This window comes from Dendronephthya gigantea, unplaced genomic scaffold (genome assembly GCF_004324835.1).
Source record: "Dendronephthya gigantea isolate DGI-Jeju-01 unplaced genomic scaffold, DenGig_1.0 000126F, whole genome shotgun sequence".
NCBI lineage: Eukaryota > Metazoa > Cnidaria > Anthozoa > Malacalcyonacea > Nephtheidae > Dendronephthya > Dendronephthya gigantea.
Window position 1 is genome coordinate 476,017 of NW_021163136.1, and position 25,886 is coordinate 501,902.

Below are 25,886 nucleotides of genomic sequence, written 5' to 3' on the forward strand. Positions count from 1 at the left end.
GTACGGCAATACGACATGTATATATTTCGCAATACACGAATAGACATTTATTAGCGCCATTTATACCCGAGTAACGAGACAAAATGACTACGAGACTTATAGGACGCGCTTTATAAAGACCATTAAAAAGAACACAAGTTTGTCGTATAAAAGGTACAACTACAAAATTCTTATGTTAAAACGCGACTTATTTCGTCCTGTATAAATGGCCCAATTTAACTATGTTGTACGTGAAGATCTAGATTATTTTGTAAGAATTAAATACAAATGATTGTCATTGATGATATCAGCGCTCCACTTGCATTCGGGCGCCCCCCTTTCGAGACCTTCACTGGGGCCGTTGTAGCCACCACGACGCTGTTGCAAACCATTTATACGACAACTTCGCTTATATAATATTATAAGATGCGTCTTATGTAAGTCGTGACTTATTTTGTCCTTTATAAATGGCCCTATTATGTTGTGAAGATCTAGATTAATCATAAGAATTAATTTTGATAAGAATTAAATACGAATGATTGATGATTTCTGCGCCCAACTTGCATTTGGGCGCCCTTCTCAAGAGCTTCACAGGGGGGGCCGCGGCCCCCCCAGCCACCACGCCACTGGAGGAAACATTTGGTTTAGCTGCTTGTGTCATCACTGAACACAACTTAATCCATGTCAGTGATGATATATATCGTTTTTCATCACCATATAACTACTGGGTATTTGATCTAGAAAGAGCTGTGAAGCGGTATGTTAACCAGTCGACAAATCATTGTAATATCGAAAAAACCTACAGTGACAACGAAGTACGGCGAGAAGTTCTCCAGAATCTAGATATCTTAAGGAAAAGCAAGAACGCACCTTCTTTAACACAGACGGAAGTTGATATGGCCATTGCTGCAAAAAAAGTCTCTTCATTGAAAAAAGGTTACGACCTTGACTCATGCTTTTAAAAACAATTTAGCAAATTTTCAAGATGGCATATTGATTGGTGGACAGATTAAAGTATGTGATGAAATATCTGAAACTCTGAGGCTTGAAATTTCTGAAGACATACATTCTCGAGAAGAAGAATGGGAACATGCCACTATCCATTTTTCCTCCACTACGACATGCAAGAGCATTTTAAAACCTGGGGCAGGAGCAAATGGCCTGCATGTTTTGTACAGGAAAGGAGAAAATGTGATTTACTCTGTGAATGGCGAAGAAACAACAGGCAGAATCAATAACATTCATTCAGTAATAACTGAAGATGATGGTGGCAACAAAGGTGTGCATTTATTTGTAGAAGTTCAGGAGTATGAAAATGATACAGACGATGATGGTCAAACAAAATATCATTCCGGAACTCAAATTGTGTATCTTCAATTGACTTCAACTATCAAAATGGTGAATACCGTTTATGTTTTGAGAAAGGTCATATTGTATCTAGACTAGGCCAATCCTCATCAGTATGTTTTAATAGACTTTCAGATGCCTTCTCTTCTGCCACATAAACAATTTGTCGTAGTTCCTTTTTACTCCGAGAAAAATGACGTAGTACTTATTTTAGGTCAAGATGATTATCAGTGGCTAGGAATTGTTGTTTCTGTCCAAGAGGATGACAAAAAAGTTGGTGTACACTTTCTTAAAGAACATCCAAGGTGGCCCGAGGGCAAAAAATATATTAAGGAGAGCTCTACGTTGCATAGCGTACATTGGGATTGCATAATTAAAGAATTGGAAGGACGATGGATGGCAAATGGGGTTTGGGAATTACAAGGCACTTTGTAAATCCTCTGTTAAACATATTATTTACTGGCATAAATGAAAACATGTTTTCCAGTGCACTGACATGGGCAGCATTTTTACTAGCAGAAATATCAAGAATTTGGATTGTTACAGTTTGATGGGAATTTTTATGAACATTGTGGTATTTTATTACTATATAATTGTTGCATATATATACATTATTGTTAATGTTACTTTTTCCTTTAAATAAATGCAATTTCCCATTACGTAATTTACGAGTGGTAGTAATATTGCGCAGCTTTTACGACAATATTCCCAGTAAATTGACAATATTTACCAAAAGATTCCGAAGTTTAGAATTTTAAAAGTTAGCAAATGAAAGCCATCAACAATCAATAGACCTTACCGTTTATTCAATTTTTACCTAATGGCCTCGTTTTCGTGTCTAATACTCGTTTTTTGTGCTTAGAACGGTTGAAAATTACTTCGTAATTGAGCCTAAGATCAGCAAGAAACAAATTCGTCAAGAAAAACATATGCATGGAATATAATCTTTATCTGTCCTTGAAATGCTAATATAAATTAACATGGAAACGAGGCCATGAGGCAGAGAAGCAGGTTATCTTGATCAGCTGGAGATATAAATGAAAACTCGCGTGTCTGTCCCAAAAACTGATGACTTTTCTCAACTGGAAAACAAATTACCAACGTTAATCCCAAAAATAGAATTTCAGTATCATGATATCCCATCTAAGAATTTCATTCACCAACATTTTCCCAAGTATGGGATTTTTTCTTTACCATTTTGTCTTATTATAAGCTGTAATTACCAATATTTTCCCCATTACGAGCACCTTTTACCAGGAAAAATACCAACGTTGGGTCTTAAGATAACATTTTGTATATATTTACCAAGATCATACCAATTCTAACTTGGGAAAGCTATTTATAAGAAGGCATACCAGTACTTTTCCCAAATTGAGTATTTCTTAAATTGGGAATTTGTTGGTTTATAATTGGTATTTCTATAATACCAAGTAATTACCAACATTGGGATTTTAGGATTTTTTCCTGTGTTATAGTCCATGAAAATCATGACCACCCAGAGTTTTCATTACTCCCCCAACATTGTCATTGTTCAAAGAGAAAAAATATGCTCCATAGGCCTATATTCGTTACCACTTTGATTTGTGTTTGCTCACTCTGCTGACTGTTCAATGGCAATGACATCTTTTTCAATTAAAGTGCCTATATCACTTGTGGGATCTTTACGGATTTGAATAGAGCTTAAAAAAATAGTTTATAAGTTCTACAACCCTTTTTGATATAATTAAATAGTTTCGAAAATACGTCGGTTGGGGGGACTGGGACTCAGGAATGATTTGCAAACACGCCGTCTTTTATAATGTAAACATGAAGAGTTTCACTGGCGATACAGTTTGCGCTTTTCAAAAAAAAAATGCGGGAACGGTGCATTGTGTATGGCTGTTAAAACTGGGCGAGTTTTTCTCAAAATATTTTACGTTATTGGAAGATCGAAGTAAAATTACAAGAACTCGGTTCCTGAGTCCCAGGCCGCCGAGCACGACGGAAATTTAGGCAAATCGTCATGTTTAGATGTAAATATTTCCGAAACTATTTAATCATATCAAAAAGGGTTGTGGAACTTGTAAACTAATTTTTCAAGCTCTATTCAAATCCGTAAAGATCCCACAAGTGATATAGGCACTTTAATGTTGCCGCATTTCTATTTTCAATTTGTCTGTCATGTTTCATCTTTTCGGCAACTTTTAAATTTTGCACTTGCATTGCGGTTGAGAATAGGTTCGTATCGTTCGTATTGATCTCGACTTGGGTCACAACTGCAAAACTGTAGAGAAATAATATATTTGCACAAGATATTTTGTCAGAATTGTATTAGCAAATATATATAATGTAATATGTATGTATTCTCTTTGCCTGTCCATAGTTAATATAGGGGGAGGGTTTGGAAGGTGCGGTCACGTGACAACGTAACTCATTGTTCTCGGTCACGTGGATCCGATGGTGCATCCTTGGGAGTGCTAACAATAGAAAACCATATTAACGCAGCGTAAAAAGGTCTAAATTTCTCGTTTTTCTCTGCGATGCCAGGAGCGAATTGCTCCATATTTGGCTGTGGGACAAGTAGAAAGCATGTTGGGATCGGAATATTCCGAATTCCAGCTGAAACAGACGATTTGTCGAAAGAAACGCGTCAAGCCTGGCTTAATGTCATCACGTAGGACCGTGTTGTGGACGAAAGTTTGCGTCGACAAATCGACAGTGGACTGCTGTATGTCTGCGAAAAGCACTTTAAGGAAGACGAAATTATATGCGGTAAGTGTATTTAACTTTTCTATTGTTGGATGTGGTATATTAGGCAGCAAATACATGTATTAAAGTTGTGTTCGTATGATATGGCCTCAGGAATTGAAAACAATGACCCTCTGTTAATGCACTGTATGTTTATAGCTTTTGGTTTAATAAATTGCATACGCGCTATGCAAATTTAGCTCATTTCCATTTTTTATAATATGTGCATTCATATGTGCATATTCATAAGAGCATAGAGTAAGAAGCATGAAAAAAAACATGTGAAATGAGGGCGAAATATATAGTAATTTCAATGTGATATAATTTGGACCTCTGCTTGCCAGTTGCCATTTCATGGCAACATTAGTCTTTCGAATTGAACATAGCGTAATTAGGTTAGTCGACTGTCGTGTCACGTTTCATATGTACTTTTATAAATACCGAATTTACTTTTGATATTACTATTTTTCAGCATAATGCGATGTGGCCTATATTTAATACTAAGATTAGCATTGATACAACGTATTAAATTGTAGAAACTTGACACAGCTGCACTACGTATAGTATTACACAAAGTTAAGAAGTTACAGTATATAACATTTAGGACTTGAAAACTTCTGCAAGAAGTTAAGTGTTTGATTTTCACCATAATGGTATTCCATGACTAGATTAATTGTATTTAGTCAACATTGTACATGTAACTTGACCAACATTGTAACTTCATAAAGTGAATGTATGTGCAATATATTTAGGTAAAAGCCGTAAGCGACTGATACCTGGGGCAGTTCCTTCGCAAAATCTTCCGGTGAAAAGTGTCCCTCATCGCCCCACAGCACCAAGGTGTGAACTTGAAGGTTCAGACCAAGGGCAGGTTTCCATCCTGAAAATATAGAAAGATTGAAGGATCAAACAAACCAATATTCCACTGTACAGAGGTATGTTGTTATTTCATTCGACGAAATGAAAATCCAGTCAAAGTTAGTATTTGATAAACATTCAAACGAACTTATTGGCTTTGTCGACTTGGGAGTTGGGAGTTGAACATCAGTAGTGGTTCATCTGATCTTGCAACACATGCCCTGGTGTTCTTTGTTCGAGGTGCTGCCAGTAAGCTGAAATATGCTCTTGGTTACTTTCTAACGAAAGACGTGACCTCCTACCAGATCATGCCTTTATTTTGGAGAGCTGTATCAGTACTCGAGCTGGTGTGCAACCTTTGGGTTTGCGCTGCTGTCTCTGATGGGGCCTCACCTAATCGCCTCTTCTACCAACTCCATGCTGATCTGGTTGAACCCGGTAGTGATGTGCTTCATTACACTCCCAATTTATTTGCACCTGGCAGAAAAATCTTCTTTTTCTCTGATTCACCGCATTTGCTCAAGACAACAAGAAATTGCCTTTATAACTCTGGCAGTGGCAAGCGTACACGGTGTACGTGGAACAATGAGAAATTCCTGCTTTTGGATCACATTGCCAAGCTTTACTATTCCGACCTTGACTCAGGCTTGCATCAGCTCCCAAAGTTGACGGTTGACCATATTGTATTGAAATCATATTCAAAGATGAAAGTTCGATTGGCAGTTCAAGTATTGAGCAATGCAGTAGCACCACCTCTCCAGCGCCATTATTCATCAGGAGAGGCTGACGAAACAGCTAAGCTATGCAAGATGATGAATGATTTTTTTGATTGCATGAATGTCCGATCCACAACTGAGCACCAGAGAAAGCGCAATGCTTTGTTAGCCCCTTACCGAAATGCAGATGATGAGCGTTTTGATTGGCTGCAAAACGTGTTCCTGGCCTACTTAAACAGTTGGAAGTTATCAACTGAATCAAGAGAAGGAACTTATTCAAGTGATGATCGGGGGCGTATGTTTATTAGCACGCAAACTTTTAATGGACTGAAGATGACAGTCACTTCAGCCATTGCAGTGATAAAATTTTTGTTAGGAGAGGGATTTGAATTTGTCCTAACAGAACGTTTTTGCCAGGATGATGTTGAGGAATACTTTGGCTATCAGCGTGCTCAAGGTCGAAGAAATGACAACCCAACAGCTGCTGAGTTTGGGTACAATGATTTGAGAATTGGCACACTAAGAGATGTTGCACCACAGACTGTTAAGGGCAATGTGTCTGGACGGCATTCTGACAAGAAGAGTAAGTGGTATGGTGTCAGTGAAGAGCCTGTGCCAAAAAGGAAACAAAAAAGGAAAAAAACCTGAACTATGTATAAATAGGTGTAGTACCTCAATAGTTGTTTCATATAATGTTAATAGATAGTCAAAACATTTCAAACACCGTTTTTGAAATGTTATGACTAATATACCAACATGGTACTATTATCTGTGGCGTAGCCAGCCTGACGATTTAGTCATGCTATGCAATTTTTTTGTTATTATAATTATTCATTTGGAAATTATTTAGAAATTCATTGTTTTGACAGTCAATGAACACCAAAATATTAGCATAGCATGGCTAAATTGTCAGGCTGGCTACGTCACTGACTAATATTATTTTGTAGATAATCAAAGCATAGTTAATAGAGGGGAGGGTTTGGAAGCTGAGACCACGTGACAAATTATGTTATTGTTCTATGTCACGTGACAACACGGGTGCATAGCTGCGCGGATTAGTAATCGAAGAAGTGCAGCAGTAAAAGCTTTGTCCGGTTAAAAATATGCGTATTTTTCGCAAGATCTCGTAGATGCCAGGGGCTAATTGCTCAATTTACGGTTGCGGAACGAGCAGGAAGCAGAAGAATATAAGTATTTTTAGAATCCCAACAAAAGACGATGATTTATCGACGAGAACTCGCGAAGCGTGGGTGCGGGTTGTGACAAGGAATCGAGAGATTGACGCAAGTTTACGACAACAAATCGACCAAAAAACCATCCATATTTGTGAAAAACACTTCGAAAATCACCTGATTGAGACGTGTAAGTAACATACGTTGTGAATATAGAGTATGAAGTAGTTATATTTCGAGCCAAACGCTTGAATTTTATTTTACGAGAACAATGCCCCATTGCTTCAATGCTTGTCGTCAATAGCTGTGAATAATTATGATTTTGATAGCTTGCTTGCATATCCTGTTTGCATACGGTGCGAAAGCAGCGCTAATACATTATTCATTGAGTCAAAGATGGCCAGATCAGCCCGTCTTGGCTCTACATGGCTAACTGAAATCTAGATGATGATACACAGATCGAAGTTATCGAATGTTTACAAGTCAAACTGGAGCAAAAGATTACACATAAGATATAAATTTAATAATTACTCATTGTCGTGGGGGTTGTTTTAGTAAAACATATTTCTTTAAATTCGGATTGTTTTAATCCTTAGTATACCGTGTGTTTTCTCTAAGATCAAATCAATTTTGGGTGAACAACTTATATTTAGAATTTTATTTCTTGTTTTGATATAGTTCCCACCTGTAAAAGGCTTATTCCTGGATCAATACCTACTCTTAACCTTCCTGAAAGGAGCATTCCATCAACATCTACAAGTGCACCAAGACGTGAACTTGTTCGACATGAACTAAAGGTAAAACCAGTGTATACAAGTGTTGATGATTTCAGGAAGAAATCAGAAAAATTAAAATTAACTGGCTGGAGCAAAAGTGTGAATGAGAATAATGTAACTCTTGTGTTATGGGATCAGACATATGCTCTTCCTAAACTGTCAGTGACAGTTGAAGATTCACTGAATTTAACTGTTGCGGCTTATAACTGGCTACTCCCTGATGAGCACACATTTTATTTAACCCACAAGAGATCTGTGAGATATGCTACAATTTCTAGCATATTGTCATCATTAGAGCAATTTCAGTTGTGTTGTGGACTTCCTGTTGAGGAGCCATTTATTTCTGCTGCAACTGATCCATCCAGTGATAACTGTGTTGAGAATATTATTCGGCACACCGTCCCTATCAAGCAAGAAGAGTATGGTCCAAATGGGAATCCATTTCAAGCAAAAGTCTTTTTACGGTCACATGACTGCCAGCTGCTCTGTGATACTGATAAATGTGACAATTGTGGCGCCACAGAAAAGTCAATGCAGAAGTCATCAAAAGCCAAAGCAGTCAAGGAAGCCCGGCCAGTCCCAGCCAAAGCACCACTTTCAGCTACCAGTAAAGAAAGGTTGGTTGCAACTATCCAGGAGCAACGTGTTCTGACAAAACAAATGGAAGAAAAGATTGCTGCACTTGAAGCTGAAATTGAAAAGAACAGTATTCCTGTTAATGAAGCACTTGAGAAAGATATTTTGGCAATATTTGCAGATAATCCTAGCATTGAGGTAACACCTCATATGAGAGTTTTTTGGGAGCAGCAGAGGAAACTTGTAGCATCTCCTAAGTTTGGAAGAAGGTACCATCCACAAATCATCAGATTTTGTCTCTCATTACATGCAAAATCACCGGCAGCATATAAGGAGTTACAAGAGTCCGGAATTTTAGTGTTGCCAAGCCAAAGAACATTGCGAGACTATAGGAATTTCTTCAAGCCAAAGCCAGGGTTCAACTCAAAGAACATTGACAGATTGAAAGATCTTTCGAGAGAATACTTTGACATCCAAAGATATGTTGTACTGAGTTTTGATGAAATGAAAATTCAGTCAAAACTGGTTTTTGATAAACGGTCTAATGAACTGATCGGGTTTGTTGACCTCGGTGAAGAGCAAGTGAATGATGCATTTTGCTCTACTGATGAGCTAGCCACACATGCGTTGGTGTTTTTGGTGCGAGGTGTAGCAACTGACTTGAAGTTTACCCTAGCTTACTTTCTTACAAAGGATGTGACTTCTTACCAACTAATGTCACTCTTTTGGAAGGCTGTATGCGTGTTAGAGTTAGGATGTAATCTTTGGGTCTGTGCTGCTGTTAGCGATGGGGCGTCACCTAACCGCCGATGCTACGAGCTACATGAGGAAATCTCTGGTGAAGATGAAGAACTAGTTCATGCAACCATTAACCTCTTTTGCCCAAGCAGAAAAATCTATTTTTTTTCTGATGCACCACATTAGTAAAGACAACTAGAAATTGTCTTTTTAATTCTGGAAGTGGAAAGCGAACCCGCAACCTATGGAACAATGGCAAGTACTTGCTTGGGAGCATATTGCAAAACTGTACTTTTTTGATTTAGAGCATGGCCTTCATCAGTTGCCAAAACTGACTATGGATCATATTGATCTAAAGTCATTTTCAAAGATGAAGGTCAGCTTAGCAACTCAGGTGATGAGCAAAACTGTGTCATTGGCATTAAAGCGATACTTCCATGAAGGGGATGCAGATGAAACAGCAAAGTTGTGTGAGATGGTGAATGACTTTTTCGATTGTCTTAATGTTCGTTCCTTTCATGAACATGAAAGGAAACGAAATATGTTGCTGGCACCATACCGAAGCAGTACAGATGTTCGGTTTGACTGGCTTGAGAATGTCTTCCTCAAGTACTTGAGCGATTGGTTTTCCTCCACTCAGACTCGTGCTGGCACATATACACCAGAGCAAAGGGCTCAAATGTTTCTGTCAACACAGACATATAAAGGACTGCAAATCACCATCAAGTCTGTTGTTCAGGTAACCAAATTCCTACTGGGTGAAGGATGTGAGAGTGTTCTGACGGAAAGGTTTTGCCAAGATGATATCGAAGAATATTTTGGCTACCAACGAGCCCAGGGAAGACGAGCAGACAACCCTACGGCTGCTGACTTTGGCTACAATGATTTAAGAATTTCAGTTCTTAGAGACATTGCCCCAACTGCCGAAGGTAATGTTGCTGGTCGCCACATTGGTCCAAGAACTAAATGGCACACTGTCTCCGAAGAGCCATTGCCGAAACGTTCAAAAAAGAAATAACATTGCTATTAGGCAAAACAGTAACATAACTGCTAGGAGATAAAAACTTTTTTCAAGTTAGTTCGGATTTGGATTTCATGGTGTAATAATAAAGTCAATATATACCAAACTACATGTGTATATTAAACTTGATATTTCTAAAGCCTTCTGCACACGAGGGAAACTTGCTGAGCCAACGGCCACACATTGGGCTATCAACTCATCAAGTTTCTCTCGTGTGCGGACAATTTTTGCAGGTATTTCACCATGTGTGGCATTGAAGAAAATATCTAGCATCTTTGATATGCGAGAAAAGGTTGCATGAGGCACAAAACTCAGTAAAATCCAGGGGCCGGTTGTATGAAAGCCGGATAGCGCTATCCACCGGATAGTTGTTTTTTCAATCGCTTCAAAATCGCTCGTTATTTGCCACAACTTTGATTAAATCTTATTATTCTTAAATTGAGAATCCTCTTTAATAATTGTTGCTTCCAAGCTGAAATTTTATCGCCTTTCGAGCATTTTTAGAACAGTTGAAAAAATCACTATCCGGTGGATACCGCTATCCGGCTTTGATACAACTGGCCCCTGCCACACACTATGAGCAATCAGCTGAGCTAACAGGTACTAGTAACTTTTAGCTCAGCTGATTGCTCTTGTATGCAGCAGGCTTAAGGTATACAGTATGTATTATAGTGTATACACATTAGACACAGATATACATATTTGCTGTGTCTGAAACATAATTAAATACAAGTTAAGTAGAAAGAAAGTCATTTGAATGTGTCCATGAAAGCCAGCCCAATGATTTAGTACTACAAATGCTTTATAATATATTTTTATCTGTCCCTAAACTCAGAAAAAACAATACAATTATGAATAGTGATTTTTGCTTAGCAGGACTACATGATCGGGGGCTGATTCTGCAGCTGATATGTATTCTCATTTCTCAACATCTTATATAAACGGCTAGTTCATGTTTTCTGAGGCAACATTAACAATAACAGGCAAATGATATACTGTATGTACAATTATTTACTTTCAACTTTTAACTGTTTCCGTAATGCCTTGCTCTTCTGTGCTTTTTCAAGTAATTTGTACTTGTTCACGATATCTCTTGCAAAAGAGAAAGATCTCACAGTTGCATAAAGTTTAACAATGTTTTCAAAACACAAAGACTGACATTCTTTTGAAACTGCAATATCACAATTGTCAACAATATTGCTCCACAGAGATTTTGCCAGTGGAGAAGTAATGACATCTTCTATAATCCTATCCACAGGTAATGATGTGGGTTTACCAATTTTTGTTTGCCTCCTAAAAGACAGTTCAGCAATTTCTGCTATTTTCATGAGCCAGGAATTCGGTGCCCAAAGAGCTCCCCTTGATAGTGAAAAAATGTATTGATTTTCTTCAGTTGGAACTTTAATTGAAAGTAACAACACCTGGATTTCCTGGTTTCTTTCAGAATCTGCCTCTTTGGATTTGTTGCTTTTTCGATATAATGACTGAATTACATATCCAGCAACATAGGAAAGGGGTCCAAGTTCCTCTGGTGTGATAGATTCATTCTGTAAAATTGGAAATGCAATGTATCAGTGCATGTACTGAAACTCAACAAGTTACAAATAGAGATTTTAAGGTCAGCCCACAGCTGTTTCTCATGTGTCCCAGGATGTCCAAGTGTTCCAATGCTGAATGAAACTTAATTAATGGTTGGTTACTAAAATGCTAAAATCTATTAACTAAGACATAGGAAGTACAGCTTTACCCACCTCTATTTCTTGAGAACCATCATCCTTCAGTGTAGTTAACAAACGTTCAGGCAGGTTTACTAGCATGAGAAAGACAACTTTGTGATCATTGCACGGATGAAAATACTCCTTCCACGAGCCATACATGTTCTCGAAGAACGCTTTCATAAACTTGTCACGATCTTTTTACGGTGAAACTTGTGCAACAAAGCATTCACACATTTTATAAACGACTCACTGGGTTTCAACGTAAATACATCAGCTACTTGTTTCGCTGGATAAATCTTTTCATCAGTCAAGTATTTTCCAATCTCGCGAATCAACGTTAAGGCAGACTCCTCTGAAACGTATGTAGGTATTTGCTTCGACTCATGCTTTGCCTTGGAAGACGTTGTTTCGGATTCGCTAGTCAAATGCTTGCTCCGGGTATGTCTTGTAAGTCCACCTTTTGATTTGCACACTTTAGAGCAATGCGCACATGAATATTGCTTCAAACCTTCAAGCTAAAACAGAAGTAGGAGATAAAGAGAACCTTAAACGTGTCTCATAAGCTTGTATTGAGTGTATATAAAGACACAAATCACATACCTCTGCCACAGAATGCGATATTTCGTCAGATACCTCTTCTGCGTCGATTTGCAGCAACTCAATGGTCTGCTGAAAATCGTCCTCTTTCGCTCCAGACGCCAGAATACTGGGAAATTGACTTTCTACATCGTCGACCGAACTTGTCGAAGCCATAACAAGACGCACAATGCCTTGTTTTCAGCTGATTCAACATTTTAAAAGCAAGATATCGCATTACCGTAATATAAAACCATATAGACGCGGTCGCCATGATGCACCCGTATTGTCACGTGACGTACGTTTTCAACATCTGAAATTAATTGGCTCCGAAAGCTTTGAAGTTTGCCGACCTTCCAAACCCTCCCCCTCTATTAACTATGATCAAAGCAACCCCCTGTTTGGTGAAATCTAACTTTTCATGAACCATAATGAACCAAAATGACTTTTACCTACTATTATGTTGATCATATCCTTTGAAAGTACTTTGAAAGAAATACATTACAGGGTGTATAAAAAATGTACCTTTTATTGAAATTAAGCTTCTGTGGGAATTTGAAATTTGATTGCATGATTATATTATGCATTTGGCATCTCACTTTAAATTATAAGGCATTTAAATTCAAACAAAAGCTTGATTTTAATAGGGGGTATTTTTTTATACAGCCTGTATATGTAAATTGTGCTCCAAAATTGTAAATACTTGTAAATATATTGTAAACTGCCATAATCAACATTTTGGGTAAACATGGAATTGTGTATGCAGTTGATGGCATGTTAATCATGTGTGTTTTATGACAAATGCATGGTAGTGATGCTCAGGGACCCAATATGCATCAGCTTTGCCCCTTATTTCACTTTGCTTGGATTGCATGCTTGTGCTACCAACTATGGTAAAAGTCTATTCTAGGTAGCAGCAATAGTTATTGAAATTGTTCAACATATATCGGAGCACATCAGGGGTGAACAATGTTGTGCTGCACCCCATGAACAGTATTATTAACAATGTTGTTGAAGCTTGTTGAATCATCAATGCAGTTGATGCAATATTGCAACAATATTGATTGTTCAACATATTTTAACAACATTATTAACAATACTGCTCACAGGGTGCATCAACATCATGATTTTTTGGTGTGTATCAGTACTGAGGAAAATTACCTCAAACTATGATTTAAACAAACTTTATATTTAATAATTCATTGTATACCCAAGTATCCTTTTTACTGGCTATTTTAAGCTCTTTTCGCAATGCTTTCTTTCTTTTAGTTCCCTGACTTAGTTTATACTTATTTACAATATCTTTAGCAAAAGAAAAACACCTTACAGTTACATATAATTTTACAACATTTTCCAAACAGAGAGACTGGCATTCCTTTGAGGTTTCTACATCACACTCTTGAACAATGTTGCACCACAAGTTTTTAACAAGGGGAGAAGTTATAACTTCATTCACTATTGTGTCTACTGGTAGACAAGTGACCTTGTCTTTATCTGTGTGCTTCCTAAATGTTAACTCTGCTACCTCTGTAATGCTTATGATCCATGAGTGAGGTGACCAAAGTCCACCTCTTGATAAACCAGCAATGCATTCATTGCCTTGAGTCTCCACTCGCATTGATAGCATCAAGGCTTGAATTTATTTATTTCGTGGAGAATTGCATCTTGAGCAGTTTTTACTTTTTTGAAACAATGATCGTACAACATAGCCAGTCAAATATGACAAAGGACCAATTTCTTGTGGCAGTAATGATAATTCTCCCTAAAATTTAGACAAGGGTGTAATTATATAAGTCAATTATATCAAATAATTTGCAGGGAAGACATAATGAGTAGCCATAAAAAAAGTATAGCTGTGTTAATTACATTTGTAACAATGTAATTTACATGCTGTCTTCTGAACCAGACTGCTTCCAATTCCAAACATATAGTTACAACATATTTAAACTGTACCTCTTTTAAATTCCCTTGCCCTTGCTCGTCTTTCTTTAAAAATATGATGAGGCGCTCAGGTAAATGAATGAGCATAAGAAACACAAACTCTTGTTTGCCATATGGATGGAAATACTCTTTCCAGTTTGAATAAGTTTTTCCATAAAATTCTTTCAGGAACTTGTCTTGGTTGTTTTTTCTCTTAAACTTCGACAACAGCTGATTAATAAAAGTGACAAATGACTCGCTTGGTTGAAGTTTAAAAACCTCTGCTGTATCATCCTCTTTGTAAAGTTTTTCACCAACTAAATGTCGACCAATATTGCGAATTAAACCAGCAATTGCTTCAGTTGATATTACCACAGACGAGGCATTAGAGGATCGCTCACCCACTTCTGACACATGCTTGCTTCGTTGGTGTTTTGTAAGGCCACCTTTAGACTTGCAGACTTTTCCACAGAAATCGCAAGAAAATTCCCTCTTTCCCTCAACCTAGAAGTATAAGAGGGCCATTCTCATTAAATATGTTTTGAGAATAGCAAAATTCTTAAAAATTATTGTTTATTACCTCTTCAAGTGATTGTTCAATCTCCATGTCAACTTCGGCTACATCCATCTCCAAAAGTTCGATGGTTTGTTCAAATTCTGCCTCAAAATCGCCTTCGAAAGCTTCACATTCAGATTTGTAGTCGATATCCATGTTTTAAAGACTTTTAGAACCTCCTCTAGCAGTGAATACGGTATGAATTTGCTTGAACTAAGGCTTGACATGAAATACGATATTTGATACGTCAAGTTGGCACCCCGTCGATAGTATAAATAGCGGAAGTCAAACGGTGAGTAGACTCTTGAGATAGACCAAAAGCTGCCTTTTAGTCATATAATGCAGGAAAAAATCTCAAAATTAAAAAAAAAGTTGTGAAACCAAACAAATATTTAGATTTTTAGGTTTTTAATGCAGACTCGCTCATTAAATCGTTGCCATGATGCACCATATCGAGTTTATCTCTCAAAGGGTCACGTGTGCCTTTGAAGTTTGCCGGTCTTCCAAACCCTCCCCCTATATTAACTATGGCCTGTCGAAGACTATGACAGCTCTATCAAGATGCCAGTCATGTGTCGACTCTGGTGTTTGTTCAGAGTGTATATCAAATGGAGTGTGAAGATCTGATATTACCATCCACTCTTCTCGGGTTCTCTTTTGTTCTTCAGAAGGTTCATCTTCTGGTTCTTGGCTTTGGATGACAGCTTGTAATTTGTCAAACCAATCTGGGACATTAGATTGTCCATAAGGCGTTTGCAAAAATTCTTGCCATGAATTAATAAGAATCTCATCAGTTGGTTCTTGATCATCCCACGCATTGTTGTGGGTTGTTTTCCAGGGTTTATTCCTAAAAGTTGATATTTACAATATAAGCCAAAGTTTGTGCCTTTGAGATTAGGAGAATAAGTTGGGAATATTCTAGGTATAACATTCTCTGGCAATTTTGTTAATTCATTGTTAACAAAGTAAACAAGGTTCATACTCATTATATCACGCTAACTGTCATATTGTTCACAATTACCATACACATCAAGTAGTGAATAATCAGTGCATGATTCACCTTCCTCTGAATTATCACGTACTCAATGTGAACCATTTAGACTAATTGGTATCACTTTAAAAGACGAGCTGTGTAGTTTTAAAGACAGCAAATGATGCATTGTCTCCTGAGCAACCTCGTACCCAGGGTCTTTAACCTACGGCCCACGCTGCGGCGAAGACCCTGGTTACCGCTGGTCACGTGATTATCATTTTCCCCCAAAATCTGGGGGAAAATTAAAACATTATCTAGGGTGGGGTGGAAAAGGAGCGTGTGTGAAAAATTGTGAAATATCCTAAAAGTTTCATTACAATATTTTGCGACTTTACCTCGACATTGCTTGCATTTATTGTAAATGCTAAATGATCCAATCCTGTTTGGGGGGACACAATGTATCAAATCACATTTAGTAATCAAATTACAGACTTGAACATGCCTTTAAGCTCGAATTTCATTTAAACGGGTTGATGGCTAGTAAAGAGACGCCAAAAAAGCTCTATAAAATAAAAGGATCGACGGCCAGCATTTCGCGTTGTAGGCTTTGAATTGTGTTGCTGATCCGAAACACAGCAAAAATCTTTATCGAAAGCAGTGCGAAACAATCCTTCAAAACACGGAGATAATTCTCGGAGAAAAGTTGCCGCAAGATAGCGACCTTCCTTATCGAATATGTGTGCCATGTGAGAAAAGGCTTAAAAACGCGGTAGAATTTAAGAAAATTATAAAAGAAACCCAGAGAACATTAACGGAAAGGAAAATATCCGCACCAAGCGTTGCCTAGAGATTTTACCATCTGCAACAGTGCCGCCTCCAAAAGTTACTGCAGTTGGGACTTCGCGTCGTTGAAGTATCGATTTCAGTTTGGCAGACGAAACTACAGCTAAAATTCCAGTTTCAGTAAGTAAATACATGTGATATTCTTCAAAAATTTAAATGCTCAATCATAATTTTGGTATTCAATTATATTACCAGTATTGTGGTTAAATATTTTGGCATACAAAATGCATACAAAATTCAGAAAGATAACGAAGATCTCATATATAAATATTTATTTTAAAACATAAGAAATTCCTTGTTGCTCTGTATAAGAGTATTTAGACATACTTTGAATAAAAAAACTTGACTGTATTATGTCATGTTATTTATAGAGTGTCTTTCCAGGAGAGACAGTTGAAACCATATTAACACAAGTTCTCAGTGTGGCCAACAATGAGCTCATTGAGATTGCAAGGAGAAGTAACCCATCTGTCCTGAGGCAAAGAAATTATGTTGGTTTATCATCTCAGAGTTGGATGTTGGAAATTTGTAAAGAGATGGAAAGAAGATGCCCTACAGTACATATGATTTTTTACAGTCTCATGGAAAGCAATATATACCCAGGAAAGAAGAATCCTGCCATGTGTTCAATATACAGCATCATCATGTTTTTACGATGCCACAAATTAAGCAGAGTACAGAGGATCAATTCCATCCTGCTTGCACAAAGCCATGCATCTGCTAATGTAAGTGCCACTTTTGCAGTAAGTCCTTATTCTAAATTTTGTCGACTCTAAAAAATGACTCTGACATTTTTGACTGATGATAGTATTCTGATGCATCTGATATCTTATATCACCCTCTGTAATTAATATCAAGTGACATTCATCAATCTTCATGCACCAAGAAATGGGTAAATGTCCCAACACTAAGAATCAAACAGGAAACAATATAGCAGATAGGTCTGAAGACAGGGAATAGCATTAGATGAAAGTGGGTGTTAGAAAACAGTTAATGTTAAGAAATCAATTATAGGACTTCAGACACTCCAAGGTGGAAGTTCTGAAATGAGTGAGACTTGGAGTTCCAGGGGTTTGGACTGGGAAAATTTTTGAAACTGCATTTCCTGCATTTTGAAGGCACTTTAAAAAAATATAAAGACTACAGTAGTTTCTTTTTTAACGATGTATCTCATTAAATATCACTGTTAATTTAAGGAATATTTCTGTTTTAATCATGGTGTCATAGAATGTCACGTGTTGTTTTTTGACATATGTGACTTGTTAAACTGCCATGTCACCTTCTTGGAGTTCTTTACTACCTCATCTGATGGCTTGTACTGAAAACATGGCTCAGTGGAATTCATCTTTATCGTCATGATAGCACTAAGGGTTCTATCAATACTCAGGTTTCCCCTGAAACACGTTTTGTTCTTTTTGACAAGACTAAATGCTCTTTCTTCTTCTGCGTTGCTGTGGGGCAACACTAATACTAATTGAGCTACTTTACTCAGATGCTGGAATCTTGGATAGCCACTAATTTTTAAATTTCCTAAATACCCCCACACCACATCCATACGAAGAGCAACAATTTTGTTATCTTCATCAATTTGTAGAGTTGCAGCTTCTTTAACCTCTTTAGGCAAGTCTGTGTCATTCGACAACTGATAATCAACGAACTCATCATACAAGATATCATTATCTTTTGCATTAAAGTTGAAGATATGTTGATATCTAAAATAAGATATATTTTCCCTTATCAATTTGACTGAAATTTCCCAGTTCCCAATTCACCACCAAGTAATCATCTGGTACATATACTAGATGTAAACTAAGCATACCCAAAATATTATACTTATTTGCAAATGACAAGAACACTTACCTTTGCACAAAATATGCTACCTCTTCAAAGCTGGTGAGATTTCTTTTCTCCCAATTGACAAAGTGTGCATTTTTCAATGTATCATCATGTAATGGAAGGTTGCTCTGCATATACTTAGCAGCTGCAATGTAAAATTCACGTACAGCAGAGTAGAACTTCTTAACTTCTTGGTCAGAAATGTCACCATCTGCAAGGCACTTGTTAACTTTCATTCTTGTTACAATGCCTACAAAAAGTTCATTATCTGGTTTCTGATTTTCTGAGAGTGAAACTAACTCGCCTGTGGCATCCTTCATGCATGCTTCAAGTTTGTTAATTTTAAGAAACTTGCCAAGGATCTTTTTGTAAACACTCCAACAACCTTCATAGACAAGAAAAATGCATGGATCCGATCTCTGGAGTAATTGGTTGAAATTTGTAAATGTAGGTAGCACAGATTGATAGAAATACAGGTATATTTCAGTCATTGGGTTGTTGAATGACTTTTTCAATCTCTTAAATCTTGCCTGCTGCTCAGAATTTGACAAAAAGTAGGATTTGAGGGGACTGTACTGCTTCAAAATGCGCTCTACTGCAGACTCCAAGCTAAGCCACCTTGTGCTTACATGTTTAATGACTTGCCTGTATTGCACACCACAAAATTCACAGAAGTCAGACAATAGATTCTTTCTCTTAGAAGAGTGTTCAAACCAGTAGAAAATGTCAACACACAAATCATCAATAGGGAAGTCAACTATTTCTTCAAATCCCTTGCTTGCATACGAGGCAGTGTTATGCAAAATATGACATGGGCAACCCATGAAATACACTGCATCATTAGCCTCCTCGACCCTAGTTTTTATGGAGTTATGTTTCCCAATATTCACTGATGTGTTGTCTACAGACATTCCAACACAGTTAACCCAAGGTATGTCATGTTTACTAAGAACTTCATTCATCTTATCATATATAGCTTCAGCAGTTGATGCAGTTCTATCTAGAAATCTACCTTCTACTTTGTGAGTGTTCATGTCGAACACACGTACAGTAAGGGGATTCATCTTCTCCAAGTCATTGTCACTTGATCCATCAATCGCTAAGGAATATGGCTGACACTTCATTTTTGATATCAGGTCTTTTTGCATTGGAGGAGCTATGGCATCATTTATTATGCAATTTGTTTTTGTGTGCGCTGAAGCATAGTTTTTTGCAATATCAGTGTAAGTTGTGTTCAACAATAAACTTTGCTGCCAAAACTTCTGCCTTTGATGTATTATACTGAAGAGTGCTGGTGCTGCTTGTAGCTAGGTTTAATGTGGGTTGATTTCTAAGGCTTTTCTCCCATCTTTTATGATCTTCACCATCCTTGTGCCTGATTACATCTCTTTCTCCCTGATGTTTTACACTCACTGCCTTCTTGCAAACAATACAGTAAAAGACATGCAAATTACCGTGAACTTCACGAAGAAATGATTTGTATTTGGTTGTCCATTCCTTCTGAAAAGTCGATTTATATTGTGCAGCACCAGTAAATTTTCTAGTGGAAGTCTTTGGGAGGCTCGTTTGTGGTTCATTTCCCGCTTCCGATTCACTTAATTCTGTGTCTGTTTCTGGGCTCTCCGCCATTTTGTAATTTTCAAGTGTTTTCGTTCCCAGGACTTTGATTTGCAGAAATGCGTGCAGCCTAATCCCCAGGAAACGCGTGAGATTCTAATGAACACGCGTGAGATAAGCCCAGAATGCGTGAGTCTCACGCGAGATGTGTGAGACTTGGAGTGTTTGGGACTTGCACAATGCCTACCAAAGCCTGAGCAAACAAAGTTGGCCATTCTATAATTACTTTGTATAAAAACTATACCCAACATGGGATATCTATCTATTTCATGGGATATCTATGTGTTCATATGGTAGAAATATGTCCATATGGTAGTTTCACCTTAGAATTTTAGACCATTTAATATGGTTGATTTTCCCTGCTAAACATGTCAGTGTAAGCATTTTCTTTGTGAGATTTTCTGTTTTCATGGTAAAGCATAGTGCAAGATTTTTTGCAAACATGTCATTTAGACAATTGTCTAGTTTTTCAACTGATGTAGCCTATATCATTACTCTGCACTGACCAGCACAATACCAGATAGATCTTAGAGAAGACAGGAGTGCCATTTTACTATCAGTTAACAGTGTTTTTAGTATATGTTTTCACTGTTGACAAGGTGCTGCACAATTTATGAGTATGTTCTGTTGTAGCTAAGATATTTACCACTAAAATTCTTCTTTGTTCCTTTGAGGTTTAGTCATGTTTGTTGTATTTATACTATATCTTTCTATAGCTAGTTGCCGAGTTGAATAAGTATGGAATTTGCCTTCAACCTGCCAAGAAGTATGCCATTCTAGAAGACATTGGGACTCATTTTCTTGCTAGGGCAGTGGCTTCAAGTTTGTGTTTGTATTGGACAACATCGACTGGGAGGAGAAGGCTCATGACATGAGACAGAGTATACAGAATCGAAATGTACATGCGGTTGCAACTAGCATTGTTTTCAAACAGGGTTGCTGACAACCTACCTGACTCTGGTCCACAGAAAGATATTAGGAAATGCAATGTTCTTGATATTGTGACTGTCAACAAAGATGAACTGGAAGCAAGGAGATGTAGATATGAGCGATTGTTGCAAATCTCTTGTTCGACTGCTTTGAGGCTTTCAGAATTTTTAAGCCATATGTGCCACAAACCACAGAGTGCATGTATGCAAACGTCAGCAAAGTCAAACTGTTTGCAAAGTCAGAAGTTCTAACCATGCCAGTGTTAATGAAAGACGAGAAGAAATACTCTGATTGTGTTGACATTTTGGACCAGCTGGAGAAATGGGTATATGACATTTATTTGTCTGCTGGATTATCCCATTTGGCTAATGATTCAAATGAAGATACCATCCCTACCATAGAAGCCACCTCCAGACCAGATCAACCGGCTTCACATATCCCACCCTCTACGACTGAAAGTGATCCATTGCATGGTATTAAAATAATACCATGTTTTGGTGACCAGCTTTCTTGTGTGCGAATGGCTGGAGCAAAAGATCTTCGTGTTGGATGCCATCTGCCAAAGCAAAGATTGGATCACTTATACCCATTTTGTATAGTTAAATGGCATACAAAGAGGAGTTTTTTGAAGGTATATACAGTTTATTGACTAGCAGCCTTACATGGCTTTTATTAAAATTGATGATTTGTCAGAGTTGAGGCTAATTGTAAGATAATACATGTTGGCACCACAATAGCTAATTTTATTTCTGGTATGGGCTTATGGGCATAAAGAGTTGAAAATTATAATGAGCTCCTCTATTGATTCCTCATTGCAAATATTCTGAATTCTGACCAGTATAAAACTACATTTCGGGTAGATAATCATTATTGGACTTCATAATTAACAACTCCGATTGGCTAATTCTTTCTGCTAATAACTGTAGCTTTTTATACAACTGGCTTCTAACCTAGATATGGCTTTTAACCTAGATATAGCTTTTAAGTAGGGCTATTCGGGTGTTTCTTAAGTGCAACTTAATTTATTTAATAATCCTTTTTTCAGACTGTATTAAAAAAGCTGTACAAGAGTTCTGGTAAGGAGAGAGGTACCCTCAGATTCTTTCGTGAGAAGCTCAATTGGAGGAATGTTACAGTAGATGTCAAGCACTATGAGGATTGTGAGCAGCTGTTTTTCAGTGTTGGTAAGTGTTTTGTAGTTGAAGCTCTGATGGAATTTTTCCAGATGGCTGATACAAATCACGAACCAACTGCAAACTGTCCTGATAGTGATGAAGTCAAAAATGAGGATTACAGAAAGAAGTACATCATTGATGTTTTAAATAAGTTCCTCGACGAATATGTCTTTGAAAACGATGATGTTCCAACAACTGATGGTGTTTGGTGTTATTCAGTTAATTTGCTGAGGTCCTTCATGTTGCTTGCTGATATCAAGGATGGAGTTGCCACAGGTAATGGAGAGTACCTTTCAATCTTGCGGAAACAGCTGCTCTACCTCCGGATTCAACGAGTATGCCATTGAGATGCTAGTAAACATTTTGCAATGTCAAGTTTTATTGTCAGAAGCTGAAGCACATCGTTGCAAATGGGCTGCTACTGTGAGTTGGAAAGGTGGTGCTGGCAAGAATATCGAGATTGACCTGTTCCAGGAGAATCGCAACTGCAAGATGAAAAAGCTGATCAATTCCATGGGTGCAAACAAGAGGAGTGGCAAAGATTGTGGAAGCTTTTGAGAGTCAAGTTAACATGCATCAGAAGTCTTCATCACACTCTCTCAGGTCGTCAGCAGAAGATGAACTTGTCATCCTTAATGATTTGAGAGCAAGTAGGCCATTCAAGAAGAATGACAACAGAGTGTACCAGTCATTTGTTGGTGTATCACATGACCCCATCCATACACTTGACAAAGACAAATTTAAAGAATGGATTAAGAGGCATACGAACAATATCATAAGTTTGTAGATTACTGCTGTACACATAACACCAATTATGTACTTTTGTGTTATGTAATTTATATATTCTAGGGAAACACTATCCTGTGCATGGTTTGTGATTTATAAATCCCGTAAAATTTAATGATGCTCCCTGCATATTTTATAGATTTACCGATTGCTTGTGGGCACAAATTATTTCAATTGGATTTCATATATGAACAATATTAAAAATTCCTAGGATGCACAGCATAATAAGCTCAAGAAAAATGAGATTTAATCATGTTTTTAAATGATTTAAAAACCTAAACCTTTATGAACCATGCTACACCCATACAAATATTGTTTGGAAGAATTAAATATGGAAGAATTAAATTAGACATGTAACATTTATTAGCATAACATATTATTATAAACTATACAAATCAAAAGTTGTTATGAAGAAATTAATGCATTTGCATTTTATAAAAACTGAACAGCTAAGTAGAATTATACTTAAGTAGAATAATAAATTGTCTGGGGCAAAACAGTCAATATGAGAATACATAACAGTCACGTTTATGTAATGCATTCTATCTCACTTTTCAAACTATTCTAATTTTGCCAAATGATATTTGTTTTACACCAGACAGTTTTCTCGCTAAAAAATGTGCTTCCATACAGTAATATTTAACAGTAAAACCTTTCTAAGATTGTATATAGATAAATACTTGTTGTCTTTGTTGATGTGTGCAAGTTTAAGCACATGTCCTTTGTATTTATGCCTTAACATTGTCAATTAACATTTCACTCAAATCAACCTGTACACAATTATAACAATAACACTTTAGCTTGCATACACTGCAACAGGTGTGTAATGGCTTCATAAGAACTATTTGTTCTGCTCTGTATCCAGTGAATTCAGCAGCAATTTCCTGAGGCATATATTAGCATTAGAACAATAGTTGCGCATATCATCATTCATTGCTAGCCTGTTCTTAGCGATATCTCGGTTATTGTAATATAGACAAAGCCACTGATCGCTTGCCATCTCTGCCAGCACGTCCTGTTTCTTGAAAATAAGCTTTCATGCTGCATGGAGGAACAACATGAATGATCTGCCAGCACGTCCTGTTTCTTGAAAATAAGCTTTCATGCTGCATGGAGGAACAACATGAATGATCTGGCGAATATCAGGCATATCCACACCCATTCCAATAGCTATTGTGGCAAAAACAACATGAATAATGCTGCATTTTGAACAGAGCTGTTTTAAAATTTCTTCTTTCATCTGGTTTTTTTGTGGTGAATGAAATTGTGCAAACAATCTGTTTGAGGGGATTGGAAGAGAATTAACAGGAAAATATTGTTGGGAACCGAGAACGTGTTCGAAAAGTTTGTAGGCAAATCCACATAACTGTAGAGGAACATACACTATAGTAAGTGGATACTCATTTCTTTGCTCCAACAGACCTTCCGCAATGGGCATTAAAATGGATTGAATGGCGTTGAGATCTTGTCCATGTCGAAAGACTTTACTGTAGAAAATGTTCTTTCTGCCTGGATTGCCAATGACTAATTTACAATCTTTTAACCCCAGGGACTCAATAATGGCATTTATGTCTGCTCGACTTGCTGTTGCTGTCATGGCAAGACAGGGAACATCTGGAAAGAGTGCACATAATACCCCTAATTTTGCCATAGTCCTCTCTGAATTCACTTCCCCTTGAATATATGAAAACAAATTATATGTTAGAATATCCCTGTGTAAAATCCATCTTGATCACTGAAAGAAAGGGTATGAATTGAAAGAAAGGGTAGAATCGATTTTGTTAAAAGGACAGGTACAATTTCAAACATGATGTTAATTTGTTTACCCACTGATACCACACAACCAACAGGTAACATTAGAACACTTTAACAAATGTTCTGAAAAGGCTAAAAGACCACAACCAAAGAGAAATCGATCAATCAAAGATATGCTTGCTAAAGTCCCACCCAAAAGGAAGAAAAAGGATGCTTTTCACCTACATACAAAGTCTGGCGATAACATTGATTCTGATATTGACCTCTCTGACCAAGAACTTGATAAAGTGTAATTATCAATCAACTAAAAACGCATATTAACGCTAATAAATCCAAACAAATTGCTTTTATTTATGTTCATGTTCCAAATTTTCAACGACCTTCAAAAAAGTTTCAATACCATACAAAGGGATACTAGATAATATAAAAAAAGTGGTCTACAGACTACAGTAATACTTGGAATACCATAGCATAGGATAGCCTGGGATAGTATCACGGGAATAACATTTTGTAAATGCCGTGAGTGAATAAATACAAACTGTTAAAAAAAACTACTTGTTATTGGATCCTACGGGAAATTGGGTTAATTTTTTACAGGAACCACGTACTGTAGGTCTAAATACTAGTTATACTTTTTAGACGTTCTAGTGAATCCAACATGGATACAGATGATAGTATTGCATGGACTGATAGCGACGAAGAGCTTGAACATTCTAAAGATAGCAAACCTGCTGATTCTGAAAATGAGCAAGTAGATGACGTTGATGCTGACATGGATGAAGATGAGCGATGGATAGCATATAGTGTGCAAAAAGCTGACCCTCTTTGTTACAAGTTTGACGACCTCATACGTAGAGGTTTAATCGATAAAGATGGAATACTTTATAAGTATCTTACGGACGTTGTTGAGATATTTTATGACCGATGCCATCAGTACGATAATGACGTCGTTGAATTTTTTAATAGTATTTGCCACCTAGGAGGTAGGAGAACAGTCAACTTCATTCGTGGGCCCATGCCTATAGGGCAAGGTAAACGAGAATCTGCGCAGCCCAAAGAGACTTGCAAAATGAACTTAGGTGGCCCGTCTGAGACGGTGTGCAACAAAGCTCAGGCTGGTTACACAGTTAAATCTGGCGTTATCAAACCAATGAGTCTTGCACATTTAACGCTTGCAACAAATAACGATGTTAGACATATTACACCACTCATATCGTCTAACATCGTTCATGTTATTCCTTGCTCACTTAGCAGTGATGGTAACGCAATCAAGCCCAGTATTGAATATGAC